This window comes from Cryptomeria japonica, chromosome 3 (assembly GCF_030272615.1).
Source record: "Cryptomeria japonica chromosome 3, Sugi_1.0, whole genome shotgun sequence".
Lineage (NCBI taxonomy): Eukaryota > Viridiplantae > Streptophyta > Pinopsida > Cupressales > Cupressaceae > Cryptomeria > Cryptomeria japonica.
In genome coordinates, this window is record NC_081407.1 from 729,635,471 (window position 1) to 729,650,292 (window position 14,822).

Below are 14,822 nucleotides of genomic sequence, written 5' to 3' on the forward strand. Positions count from 1 at the left end.
TGGAGGAGGAGGTGAAATTAGTTGTTTCATTCTCATATGATGAAGCAAGGTTGCTTCTTTCAGTGTGATGGGTGTAGGTTGTTGTACATTTCTTCTCTCACCTTGTCATTTGTGGACTTCATCAAGTCTAATTCTCTTTTCCTTTAATGCAAGAATTAGTTCATCAAAAAATTTCAAGACAAAATCAACTTTGGCACAAAATGGAGTGAATTTTTTTACTCGATCATAGCTGGGATCCATTTTCTGCACTATAGCCCATAGCTTCCTAAAAGTTATCTACTTTTCCTTCCTCCAGTCTTGAGTCATGAAATCAAAATCATTTCTTATTATATCCTCAGGGAAATTGTGCTCATGGGGAAATGGGCCTCCTTTTATTCTTTCCTTGAAAATATTGTAAAACCCCTCTGGGTCACTATGTTTGGCTATGCTGGCCTCTAAATGATATGGTGCAAAAAGCTTGTCAAAATGCACATATCCCCCTTTTATACTCACAAAGTATGTAATGACAGTATAATCAGGGAAAATATTCCCTTTGCCTCTACCCTTCAACTCCTTATCATGTATACAACCTATTTGCCACATTACTTTAGCAAAACCCAATCTTAAAGGAACATTAAAAGGTAATACATGTGTCCAACTAGGGAAACCATAAACTCTGATAACTGCACTAACAAGATAAGGGATAATATCCCTCAGTTGTGCTCAAGTTTCAAAAGTGGAAGCCATTCCTTTGGTCTTATAAAATAAAGTAGTTGTGTGGGAATCCTTGGTGGATTCGTTGTTAATCTCTACCACAATCTGGATGTAAAACCATTGTCAAACCTCAAAAAAATGGCCTCTTGCCTGTCCCAAGACATGTCCATAATCCAAAGCTACACCAACACCTCAATATTGTCAACTGTTCTTCTAAGATTCATGGTGCCCTCAAAGTAATCTACATTTCTATATAAGAACATGTACATTAACAATGAATACCAATAGAAATGAGTGCTAAATACACCATTCTTAATGTCTTGCAACCCCTCATGAATCTTCTCTTCAAGATATGGGATAAATTAAAAAACCATTACAAAATATGGATGTTGAATTTATATAGCCATATACATAAAATCAGGTGGCATGACTGTAATAGGGTTGAACCCTAAGATCTAGCATAGAGAAAAGAAAGTGGCCTACAAATATTGGGAAAAAGCACCAATAGAAAAAGACTCCTTTGAACTAGGGCCAATATAATAAGTTGTATCTCCTTCTTTTTCCAAATGAGTTGGAAGGAGGCTAGCTCTAATGAAACCCTTCATGCTGTAATAGTCTACCTTATGTTCATTCAAATCTATCTTGACCAAGGTAGCAGAAGGTTCATACAAATGAAAAATCTCTTGGAATTCCTCCCTCATAATTGTCAACAAAATATCTCCCTCATTTCCCCTTATAACTCTCGAGTCATATCTATCTACAACAACTTTGATGAGGTTGTCATCCATGAATATATTTGGCACCACTAACCTACCCATGTCATATTTCCATGCACTTGAAAATGGGGATTGCAAATTTCTCTGTCCATACCAAAAGCTGAACATTTCCACCCCAGTCATTGGTACCCTAGAATCCACAATGTTATATTTCTTATCAGTTAACCCTTCTCCTATGGTTTTTCCTTGTACAAGTCTCTGTCCTTGATATTTATCATTTATCGAGGGCTTCAATTGATCAAGAAAATCATCAAAAAGATTCCTCTTCAGATACTCTGTCTGTCCTGAGTGATTTCGTAGGGGAGCCATCCTTCTTGACTAGGGCTTCTTAACAATTACCCATAGATGGAAAATGGAAACTAGGGCTTAACACAAGACTATCAATTTAAACACAAAAAAAGTGCAAATTCTCACCCACTTTATGCCAAATTTTCAAACCCTAGAGAACTTCACAATCTTTTCACTACAATTTCACACAATCTGAACTTTCAATGGTTCTGAAAACACAGAAGAAGGATTTAGAAACTTACAGCTTTGTAAGAACTATATGAACCTTAATTATACCTTGCAAGAACTTGCTTAGATCTTCTTTTGTTAAGGAATTACCTTCTAATCACCTTTGAATTGCTTTGTGAGTAAAAAATGGCTCTGAAAATGCTTTTATTACTATTCTAGAATGAAGCATTGTCATTTCATCTGCCATTACTACTCACGCGAGTGAAGAAACGACTCAAAATTGCATTTGAATTAAGTTTGAATCTCCCTCGTTGATTGGTTCCCTGCAGGCAAATCACACGAATAACATTAGTCAATCTAACATTGACCATCACATGTGGCAAGCGGGCTCATCAAAGGTATGAGGTAGTATCTCCAACTCACCCTCCACTTCATCTTAGCCAACGGCCCCCACCATTCATCTTACCTTGATCTGCCTTGGACACATGGCATCACCTCATGATGTCGCGATCCTTAACCTCCATGCATCTTTGACAACGGGGTTGTGAGAGTCATTGGATCTATTGAGCTTTATCTCTCGGCCATGGTGTCCGCCAGTCTTAGCCACCTAACAACCAATCATCTTTTCGACCAAGATTAATAGATCTCCATCCATTAAAACACATTTAAATAGTCAGAACTTTTAGTTGCTCAAATGTTATCACGAAAACACCGAGCGAAAAATTAATGTTGGACTTAGGAAAATAAAATACGCCCGCTAAAATATTAAAAGGGGACCCGTCTAGGAAAAATTAAACCGCAAACTTAGGAAAATATTGAGAGATCATCGAAAGAATTAATGCCTAGGAAATAAAATGGCCCCACCAACATTACTACAACCCTCAGACTTAAGTGGAAAAAGGTAACACGAGATTATAATAGGTTTAAGGGTTTAACCAAGACTTAATCAAAATACATAAAACCCTAAACCTTAAGCATGAAACACAAGGCAAAGAGCTAGATTTAATCCAAAATGACCAATATTTTGATTGAGGCATGAAATTTTTTTGCACAGTCATTTTCAGGGTTGTCACGACTTACTAAAATCAGGTGATTTCAACACATTTGCTTCCTTGATGGCCCACTTGATGTCCACAAATGCATCTATTGCTTTTGATGTCCAATAAATTTTTGCTCCCTTCTTCAACATTTTTTATATAGGCTTTAAAATTTCTACAAAGTTTGAAATGAACCTCCTAACAAAGTTAATTTGCCCAAAACATGACTAGATGGCCTTCACTATTTTTGGGATTGGAATCTTATCAATAGCTGCTACTCAATCAAGATCTATTCTTACCCCTTCTTTTGACACAATGTTCCCTAAGAGTTTACCTTCAGTGACTACAAACTGACATATTTTGGGATTCAAGGATATCCCATATTCCAATTCTTTGAGGAATATCTTCTCAAGGTGCAAACAATGGTCTTCCTCCTTTTTTGAGTATGTGGTGAGATCATCTTGGTATACCGCCATGATGACATTAATAAGGTCTACAAATGCCACATCCATGGATTGTTGAAAAGTAGCTCCTACATTTGTTAGTCCAAAAGGCATCCTTACATAGACATAGGTACCACATGGTGTTGTAAAGGTTGTCTTGTATTGTTCAGACTCTTTAAATTTGACTTGGTTGTACCCTGAAAAACAATACATCATAGATAATAGTTCACATCCATTAACTCATTGTAACAAAGCATCCATATTTTCCAAGGGGTAATTGTCCTTGAGGGAAGATAAGTTTAAGTTCCTAAAATCTACACAGAGCCTAATGCCTCCATTTTTCTCTCACTGGTACCAGATTAGAGACCCAAGAGGAATGTCTGATTGGTTTTATTATTCCACCATCCCTTAGCTTCATGAGCTCCTCCTGTATCTTTGGCGCCAAGGTTGAATTAATAGGCCATTTCTTCTATCTAAATGGCTTGGCATAAAATTTGAGTGCAATTTCATGTTGAAAAAGGTCTTCCATGTAAGCTTTCAAATCCTAAATCCTCATATGACCAGGCAAATACATAATGATATTTCCTCAATAAATCTATTAAAAATTTTCTAGCTTTTGGAGTTATTTTCTTCCCAATGTATATCTTTTTTGGGGCATGCTCTGTTCCCAATTTTACTTCCTCTGGACTATCACTCTGAACTGTTGTAGTTTTAATTGGTGCATCATTTCCATCAAAGCATATTTCTAGGGCAACTAATCCTCTCAGAAATTTTTTTGTCTTGAGTTTCATTACCTCTCTTCCAAATACCATGTCTTTCCCATCAATGTTTTCCACAAATGTATTAAAATCTATCTCTTGAGCCTCATATTTATCTATGCATTGCAAAAACTTGACTAAGTCTTCATCATCCTCAAATACTTGTCAACTATATATATTATTAGGAACTAAGGGTCTGGTCTTTATTTCAATTTCAAAAATATTTATCATAGTAACATCATCCTTTCTTAGGTCTATGTTGGGAAGAAAATCTACAGTTATGTTCTTAGATCTGTCTACCCAATTTATTGAGAAGGCATATAAAATTTTCAAGCAGTCCCATACCACATTCCTATATTGTTTCAATCTTTTATTTTTTGATGCTCACTTGTGATACAATCTATTCAAAATCTCCAAAGACAACCAATATCTTTATCCCATGTTTTAGTGCTATATTTAGTCCTATCAATAGAGCTTCATATTTTGCAATGTTATATGTGCACTCAAAAGATAATAAGAATGAATACCTAAATGTTTTGCCTTCAAGAGAAACAAAAATCACTCCAACTCCATTTCCATCCTTACTACATGCTCCATAAAAAATCATCTGCCATATTCTTGCATGGTGTTTCATAGCATGGTCTATGATTGGATCATTATTCTGCAACTCCATCTTTATTATTTGTATAGTAAAATTTCCCACTTCCATATCATAAAAAATTATCATAGGCTGATTCTTTAGGCATTCGATGATGTGAGGTGACCTTGGTTCCCTCTCAATCCTTATTTGTTTCCTATTCACAAGCACTATGGCATATGACAAATCTAGTAGAATGCTTCCTCCCACAAGCCCTGTCCATTGTCTTGATAACAACATCCCATAACTTGGGGGTACATCCACCATTGTTATATTTGTTTTGTATGAAGCCTCAGGGCAGGAAGCAATTTTGAACTCTATGTCCTTCATGACCCCCACCACTAGGATGGACTTGTTGTCCATGGCATAACAACTTCCATAGGTAGTATCCACCTACATCCCCAGTTCTTTCATTACTTCAAAAGGCATAATATTCATGGCAACTCTGGAATCTAACATGCAATTTCTTACCAATTTATTGTTAATCATCAATGTCATATAAAAGGGATCTACTTGTGAAGGATATTTTGTTATTGTGGCTCCCAAGTATACCATAGGTGCAACTTCTTCTTTTTGCTCCTTTGTTTGACCCTAGTGGTTTTGTTATTTAGACAACTCTCTGGGAACTACAGATATCATCTTCATGGTTGCTTCTCTGTATTCAGGGTATTTCATCATCTCCAATAGAGGAACTAAAACTTTCATTTGTGATAATACATTAGTGATGTCTAAAGATGAAGTATTTGACTCAACCTTCTTAATATGTAAATTCTTCAATGACTTGACTAATTTAGTATTGGTTTCTTTTGTTTTGGTCATATTGGCATCATGTGGCTTAGCTTTTGTTGTAGCTAATGATTTGGTTTTCATGTTGCTTTCTTTTATAAATAACCCTACAGGTTTCCCCCAATCTAGATTGACAATTCTATTTATCAGATTGTAATTTCTCCTTACTTGAGCTACAACTGCAATGGTCAGTGCCTTTTGTTCTTCCTTTGTAAGCCTTCTTAACCTTGGGATCTCCTCTTCTTCATGATCTGAAAACACTTGTTGCATGCAACACTGATGATTATACCTTCAATCACTTACGTCATTTTCATAATCATCTTTAGATGAGTTATAATCATTTACCCCACTAAAAGGCTTAACTGATATTGTATTTATTGATTGATCAAGATCATATTGATCATATGTTGTCTCCTCATTTTGTAAACTTTGAGCCACAACACATTGTAATGGAAAATTTGGTAAATTACATGCATTACACTAGGCATTATCTTTTGTCATGTAATTTCCTTTACTAAGCGGATCAGGTAATTCCTTAGTAGAGTTTTGTTTTGGGACCTCTAGTTTTCCATCCTTCCAATTTGTGTTGTGAGGCATATCATGGAGTTTTGGTCTATCATGTCTATAAAATTATGGTCTATCAGGTTTACCCACTTTCATAGATAAATCCTTCAGGGCACTTAATACTTTATCAAACTTGTCTTCCTCCTTGTTCTTCTTAGGAGCTTTTGGGTTATACAACCTTGTGTCATCCCTCTTTCCAATTCTACCAGTAGCTTTTCCATTATTTTCTATGGTAATTGCAATCTTTAAGGCCTCTTGTAGGGTAGATGGGTTCTTTGATCTAATCTCATAATTAGTCTTGCTATCAAATGCATTTATATAATGGAGAATAATTACTTCATTCACTGGCTTCATGTGTCATGGAATTTTGTTTAGCACCTTATTGAACCTTTTGTTAAATTCAATCACTGATTCATTATGCCCATTCTGTATACTCATAATTTGATGTAGAGTGAATTCAGGGCTATTTTGATCTCCATACTGCTCCACAAAGAGTCTTTTAAATTATGTCAAGCTACTAATTGAAGCATCTGGTAATTCTCTAAACCAATCCCTTGCATCCCCAGTTAGTGAATGCATAAATAATCTCATTTTAACATCCTCTGGTGGAAATCCAAAATCCTCTATTACAGTGTCAAATGCATTACAATGTTCTTCCCCTGTTATAGCACCACTCCCAGTGAACTTTGGGATATCAATTCTCAAATCATTTGAGATAGGGTGTGAGTAACCTATAACTCCTGAGAAATCAAATTTCCTCTATTGGTTAGCATTCATAAATCCTCCTAAATCATGGTGCCCTAGATTTGTTTGAAACAGACTTCCGTAGTATTGACCTTGGTTTATGTTACCATAGGGATAGGCGAAAGGAGGTACTTGATTATAATATGGTTGGAACTATGAATGCTGGGAAAACTGGTTGTATGGATTATATTGTTGATTAAGGCAGGTTTGATTGTACAAATTACATTGAGGTGGGTTTTGATTGTATGAATTGTATTGGGGAGGGTTTTGGTTATGTCCTTGATACAAAGAGTTTCCATATGTTCTAAAATTTTGACTTCCATCATTTGTTTCTGGTACAAAATCTCCTCCTTGAGGGGGCCTCTAGGGTTGACTTACTCTTACACTATCTTTTCCATGTCTTCGCAAGTCACGAGTACAATATTTTTCATCAATTTTTACTCCTACCTTAGCACAAGAATCCAAGGCTTCTTGTGCCATCCCCTGATTTTTCATTTCAAGTGTTATGTCAATAAGCTGATTTACTAAACCCTCAAATTGTCTTGGAAATTCATTTTGGTTTCTTGAACTTGTAGAACTCTTTCGGGCATCCCCTGAATTTGAAGTAGAGGTTCCAAGAGAGAAACCAGGAGGAGCATTGAATTTTCCTTATGGGTAGACTTTATACTTTTGTTTGTGTGCTTTATCTACAAAAGTTAGATCCATGTCTTCCCCTCCTCCACCGACTGCAAATGTATTTTTTGATGGCATTTTGATGATGTTATGATTATCATTGATGGACACACACTTTCTTGATGTATGAGTTATGCTCAACCGGTAATTGTTCCAACCGGTATTGTGTATTATTGAATGAATAGTCTTTAGACTATCGATATTTTGTAGAAGATGGTTTATTGGTCACAGATTGACTAAAGATCCCAAGTGGTATGAAGATCCCAAGAGGTTTGAGGATCTAAAGCGGTACGAAGGACCCAAGCGGTAGTTAAATTTTTATCGGAACACTATGATCTTCCAGTCTTCATTTTTGACAACCGGTAATTGATGTATTATATTAACCAGTATATATATATGTGATGAGTTACCAACCAGTATTACTGAAATATGTGATGAGTTATCATCCACTGACACTTTGGTGGTGTGTTTGTGCCATGTTACCAAATGTGTCTAGATGCACTGTACCTAGGAGCTTGTAGTCTAATTCTATTAAACTGATATGAAATCAGATTCCTTTATAAGGACATCATGTCTAGGGTTTGCATGTATGAGATATAGAATAGAAAAAGGTTATGTATGATCAGTGAAGAGAAGGTTAGGTCTGTGTGAAGATATAGAGTGTGTAGTTATAGAAGATTGAAATAATGCAGAAAAGAATTAACAATGAGCTATCAAGGATCTAATTAAGCATATTGTGCTAGCATCTAGATCATTCACTTGTTGATTACTAATATCTTCGACAAGTCTAAAACCCTTAACCAGGTACACCCAACAAAGCCTTTGTAAATCTTCTAACAAGGTGGTTCACAACTGTGGATCTGGAATCCTTTAACAAGGTAGTCTTTAACAGGACTTATCTCCTAACAGAGATCTAGATTCCTAATAGGATCTATTTTAGTGAAGAACATTGTATGACCTTAACCGGTCTGACCTTAACCAGTCTAGTTACTATTCTGCAGATAGTTACTTGTGAGTTTCTGCTCACCGTGGTTTTTCCCATTTGGGTTTCCACGTCAAATATATTGCATTATGGTGATTGTGCTTTTGTGGGTGAATACTTTGTTTTCTATTTGGCTTGCACTTATCTTAACTAGTTTTTTTGTGAATCTGTTGCACCGGTTATCTGCTAAACTGTTTAAAAGATTGATTATAGTATTTTTTGGTATACTAATTCACCCCCCTCTTAGTATTTATCAATTGGTATCAAAGCCAACCATTCTATAAGTCTAACCACTTGGAAGGAGATATGGGGGAATACAGTGTGAGGGAACTTACTCATCATCTCACTCAGACTGAGAGAGCCTATGCTGAACTCAAAGTCAAGTATAAAGCCTCTTTGGCCAAAAGAAGAGAGCATGCTAAGAAACTGATGGAACTAACTAAAAATAGCTCTTCTGAAGAAGATGACATGTATGCCCTAGTTGAAGAAGTTGAAAAACTAAATGAATCTAAAGTCAATCTAAGAAGGGAGTTGGAATGATTGACTATCAGAATGAGTAAGGAGCTTGAGAACAGAAGGAAAGCTGAAGATCTGGTAAAACACAAAGATCATGAGATCTCCAAGATGAAGCAAGAAATCAGTACCCTTACCACTCATCTCCAGGAGAGTAAAGTGGAAAAAGAAGTAATACAAGGTGAACTAAACATGGCTATTTCTGAGAATGCAACCTTGATGGAATCCAATGCTGCTATTTCCAAGGAACTTATTGAGTCAAAGGAAATACTTGTCAAATTCAATCAAAGTACTACTAAGCTAGAGCAAAAGCTAGAATCGGCAAAGACAGTAAAGAATACCACTAGACTTGGCTTCTCTGGGTATGAGGAAGGTGAGACATCTAGAACAAAAGATGGAGCATCAAAGAAGCAACTGACATCCAAGGATAAAGGTAAGAAAAAATTTAAACTTGTTTGCTTTAATTGTCTCAAAGAAGGACATAATTCCAATGTGTGTAGAAGCAAGGCCTACAACAATTTTCCTTATTTTCAAAACAATATGCCTAGATCCAATAGATTCAATGGAAATTGTTATGCATGCAACAAGTTTGGGCATAGAGCATTTGAATGCAGGTCGGTTTTGCACAACACTAGAAGATATTCTCCAAGGACTCAATGGGTTATTTCGAAACTTCCCATGAACTAGAATCCCAACTGGTACAATACCTATGACCATCGGTCAGTCAGTTATCAAGCGTTAACTAGTTGGAAAGCAACTTGTTTGATCTGTCATGGTAGCGGTCACACTACTATAACATGCAGAAGGAAGAAAGGAAGTATGAATAACGAACCATGGAGAACACTTGGAATGGTATGCTATCATTGCAACAAACCGGGACACACTGCCAGAACTTGCAGACTGAGAAAGAACCTATCGAGTGATATACCGATCACTCTTGAAGGGAAGATTGATGTTGAAACTGTTTAGGTGGAAATGAATAAAACTTAGAAAAAGAAATCAGAAGAAGAGTCACAGTATGAACTTGCTTCTTCACCTAGTGTGGAAGTCTCTGAACTGGCAAATTGAGCTTCAGAAAAGCTTAGGGGGAACATATCGGTGAAATATTCTGAACGCCCAGTTTATATCAGCAAATACCTTTATCGATATATGTTACCTGTCAGTCGGTAGAAGATCCGAAGTGGTAAAAAGAAAAATTAGGGTTTGTACCCTATCAGTGATGCATTTATTATGGCCAGTGAGAGTTTGTTTAAAAGGGTTTTCATCATCATTTTCACTTATCTATTTTCAAAAGAAGAATCTTCAAGAAGCAGAGGAACCAGAGCAATTTGTTTAGCATTTGGAGAAATCGTATGCGAAATCTTGCAATCATCTTCAAGCAATTAGTGAAGAACACTAAGTGGTGAACTAGAAACCAAAGTGGTGTACTGTGCGCGATATTGGAAAACCTAAATTTCAGATTGTGAAGGTATTTTCCAAAAATTCTTTCTTATCATTTGGTTATTGCTTCTGCACTGCATTCTAGTTCTAGTGCACCTAAAGATACACCTGAGTTTCTTCAAAAGAAAAATGAGATACAATGCCCTATCTCAAATTCCTATCGGAGTCATTGTCCAGGGAGATATTTCAGGGTATATAGACTGTAAGTTGGAAGACCTAGGATCCCTAGTAATTCACTGCCAGCTAAGTCTGTTTTATGGAGATGACAAGAAGATCAAACCAACGTATAGAATCCTCGAGAAGATGAAACTACACAATGCAATATACTTTCTTGAAGAATTTACAGAAGAACATATTCACATTATCCTCAGCAGAGTGCATGGTGACAAGATGTATCTCGAGCGGACCCATGACATCACACTGGAAGTGATTAATGCCTTCACTGGATTCTGCAATGTTGGAGAAGTACTAGTTCTACAGAAGGTCACCAAAACTAAAATGATAGAGCTCACTAGTTCTGTGAGTGACCAACGGGCAATGACCGTCAATGCCATTTTTGATGATCTAGTAAAATGCGCTTGCATGGTGATTGGTTACAAAATATTTTATGCCAACAAAATGAATTATGTCCCTGTTGCTGCGGTGAATGCTTCTTACAGGATGATCAAGGAAGGTACTAGATATGACCTATATACCTGCTTACAGAAGCAATTGTTGGTGAATCTAAAATCCATCAAACAAGATAAATATCTGAGGTTCAAGTTTGGCCAACTTCTGGTCGGTCTATTCTTCTATTTTCAAGGTTATTTCCCTAGAGTCGGTGATGTTCAATGGTCTACTGACCTACCGGTTTCTAGACAAATTAAGGAGAGTCTACAAGCAGTGGGAACTACATATCCTGAGGTTCTAGGTAAGTATTTTGATGAATTCAAATGAAAGATGAACCAGAGAATCAGGATATCTGGTGATATAGTGAAAAAGTATGAAGACGACATCAGCTTCACAATAAGGATAGATGACTGCATAATGGAAGCTCTGGAACCTAGAAAGGAAGTAGTTGACCCTATGGGATATGAAGTGGTGAATGACTTATTGATCGGGTATGCCTCTACCCTACTTGCCTCACCACTAGATGCAAAGAAGAAAAGAACTGGTACCTACTTGGAGAGGGTCGCACCAATTGAGGAACTGAAGCAGAAAAAAGGCAAAGCAATGTCATCGGTATCTGCACTTGTTACATCTGCTAGTCTAAAAGTGACCAAGCGGTCACTAGCCAAAAAGAAACCTGAGATTATTTTGGCAAAAGTATTTGAGAGGAAGTGGAAATCTAGGAATCACTCACCGAAGGCAAAAGACACTAAACCGAAGATTCAAATAAAGAAGACAAGGCAATCAAGCAAAAAACCAAAGTCTACCGGTAATGTACCAGCAACTTCTACACTAATAAATATAGATATTACCTCTTATAAACCAATGACACACTATCGTAGGACAATAAAGAATATTAGGAGGAAATTGTTTGATGACTTGAAGGAACATTTTGACGACTTTAATGATAGTGAGAAAGAGGAGGTAGAATAGGAGGTCATTAAATATTTATGTATTAATGATTGGTCACCTTCTGAGATTAAATTTGTTACTCCAAATTATTTGCATAATTCTTTGGATAATAAATGGTGCATTGCCATTGAAAGAGAACGAGAGATCAGGGAGAAAATTTTTGCACAATACTTTCCTGATGCTTCAAATTTTGAGTTATTTGAAATTATGGATAAGAACAAAGACATCTTCTTTATGAGAAGGAGGCAACTCAAGTTACTAGGAGGTAAAACTTTTGAAGTAGAAAAGGATGCACACATACATATTAAAGCTGCTATGGAAATACACCGAGTGTCTGAAGCCATTAGGAAGGCTGATCAAGAACCTGACCTGTCCTCAGGCAAATCGGATGAGGTATTTGATAGTCAAGGTGAAAGAGTGACAAAATAAGTTGACCCTATTGATGTTGATGCATTAGATAATGAGGATGTCACTCCTGACAAAGAGAAAGTTGAGAAAGAGAAACAAGACAAAGAGAAAGCAGAGAAAGAACAAGAGGAAAAAGCAAAGCAAGAAGAAGATAAGAGAAAAGAAGAAGAGAAGAAGAGAGAAGAATATAAGAGAAGAGAAGAAGAGAAGAAGAGAGAACAAGATAAGAGAAAAGAAGAAGAAGATAAGAGGAAGGAAGAAGAAAAGAAGAAGGAGGAAGAGAAGAAAAAGAAGGAAGAGGATAAGAAGAAGGAAGAAATGGAGAAGAAACAAGAAGATGAGAAAAAGAAAGAGTCAGAGAAGAAGGAAGAAGAAGAAAAGAAAAGAGTGGAAGAGGAGAAGAGAAAACAAGTGGAGATCAAGACCAAAGAAGGAGGGCAGACTCCTAAGGCAACTGATGATCAAACCAAGTAGGTTGATTCCACCAGTCCTATTGATCTAACTCTTGCATGTCTGACTCAATCTGCAAATGAGCCTAAGCTACTTCGAGGCATCAAACTTGCATAGGAGAGACTAGAAGAATTGTGGAAGAAGAAAGAACAGGATGTCATACAAATTGTATTTGACACCCTTACCAGTCTAATTCCTGGTACTAACCTCCCCAGTACCGATTCCTCTCTATCCAAGCTCAAACTTCTTTTTACCATAGTAGAGGACCAAGTACAATGCTTGGAAGATGTTGCTCAAGAAAATGCAAGAAAGATCCATGAAAAGACACTCAATATTGCCTTAGTCAAGAAAATGAATGAGCTTAGTGTTGTCAAAGGGGGAGTAGTGTACATTAAAATTTTGGTGAAAGTTTATGCACTTACTTGTAATTTTTGCAAAAAGGGTAGTGTATATGCTTAGGGGGAGTAATTTTGATTGTAGCAACTTTTGTGTTATTGTTGTAAAGACACTTAGATGTTAAAATTTTCCTAAGTGTTGCCATCAATGCCAAAGGGGGAGATTGTTGGCATTTTGATGATGTTTTGATTGTCATTGATGGACACACACTTTCTTGATGTATGAGTTATGCTCAACCGGTAATTGTTCCAACTGGTATTGTGTATTATTGAATGAATAGTCTTTAGACTATTGGTATTTTACAGAAGATGGTTTACCAGTCACAGATTGACTGAAGATCCCAAGTGGTATGAAGATCCCAAGTGGTTTGAGGATCTCAAACGGTATGAAGGACCCAAGCGGTAGTTAACTTTTGATCAAAACACTACGATCTTCCAGTCTTCATTTTTGACAACCGATAATCAATGTATTGTATTAACTGGTATATATCTATGATGAGTTACCAACCGATATTACTGAAATGTGTGATGAGTTATCATCCACCAACACTTTGGCGATGTGTTTGTGTCGTGTTACCAAATGTGTCTAGATGTACTGTACCTAGGAACTTGTAGTCTAATTCTATTGGACCGACATGAAATCAGATTCCTTTATAAGGACATCATGTCTAGGGTTTGCATGTATGAGATATAAAATAGAAAAAGCTTATGTGCGATTAGTGAAGAGAAGGTTAGGTCTGTGTGAAGATATAGAGTGTGTAGTTATAGAAGACTAAAGTAATGCTAAAAAGCATTAACATTGAGCTATCAAGGATCTAATTAAGCATACTTTGCTAGCATCCAAATCATTCACTTGTTGATTACTAATATCTTCGACAAGTTTGAAACCCTTAATCGAGTAGGCCCAGAAAAGCCTTTGTAAATCCTCTAACAAGGTGGTTCAAAACTGTGGATCTAAAATCCTTTAATAAGGTAGTCTTTAACAGGACTTATCTCCTAATAGAGATCTAGATTCCTAATAGGATCTGTTCTAGTGAAGAACATTGTATGACCTTAACCGGTCTGGTTACTATTCTATAGATAGTTACTTGTGAGTTTCTGCTCACCATGGTTTTTCCCATTTGGATTTCCACATCAAATGTCTTATGTTATGGTGATTGTGCTTTTGTGGGTGAATTCTTTGTTTGCTATTTGGTTTGCACTTATATTAACCAGTTTATTAGTGAATATGTTGCACTGGTTATCTGCTGAACTGTTTAAAAGATTGATTATAGTATTTTTGGTATACTAATTCACCCCTCCTCTTAGTATTCATCATTTTCTTGCGTATTGAAGGGAAGGTGTGGGGTAGATTTATTTTCAATATTATACTAGTTGTATCATTCATCAAGGAATGCATTTATAGGCCCCATCTGATTATTTTGTGAATTGTTTTTTCTTTGATCAATTTCATTACTTTTCTAATTTAACTCCAATTGTTTGATAGGATATCCTTGTCTCAAAGATCT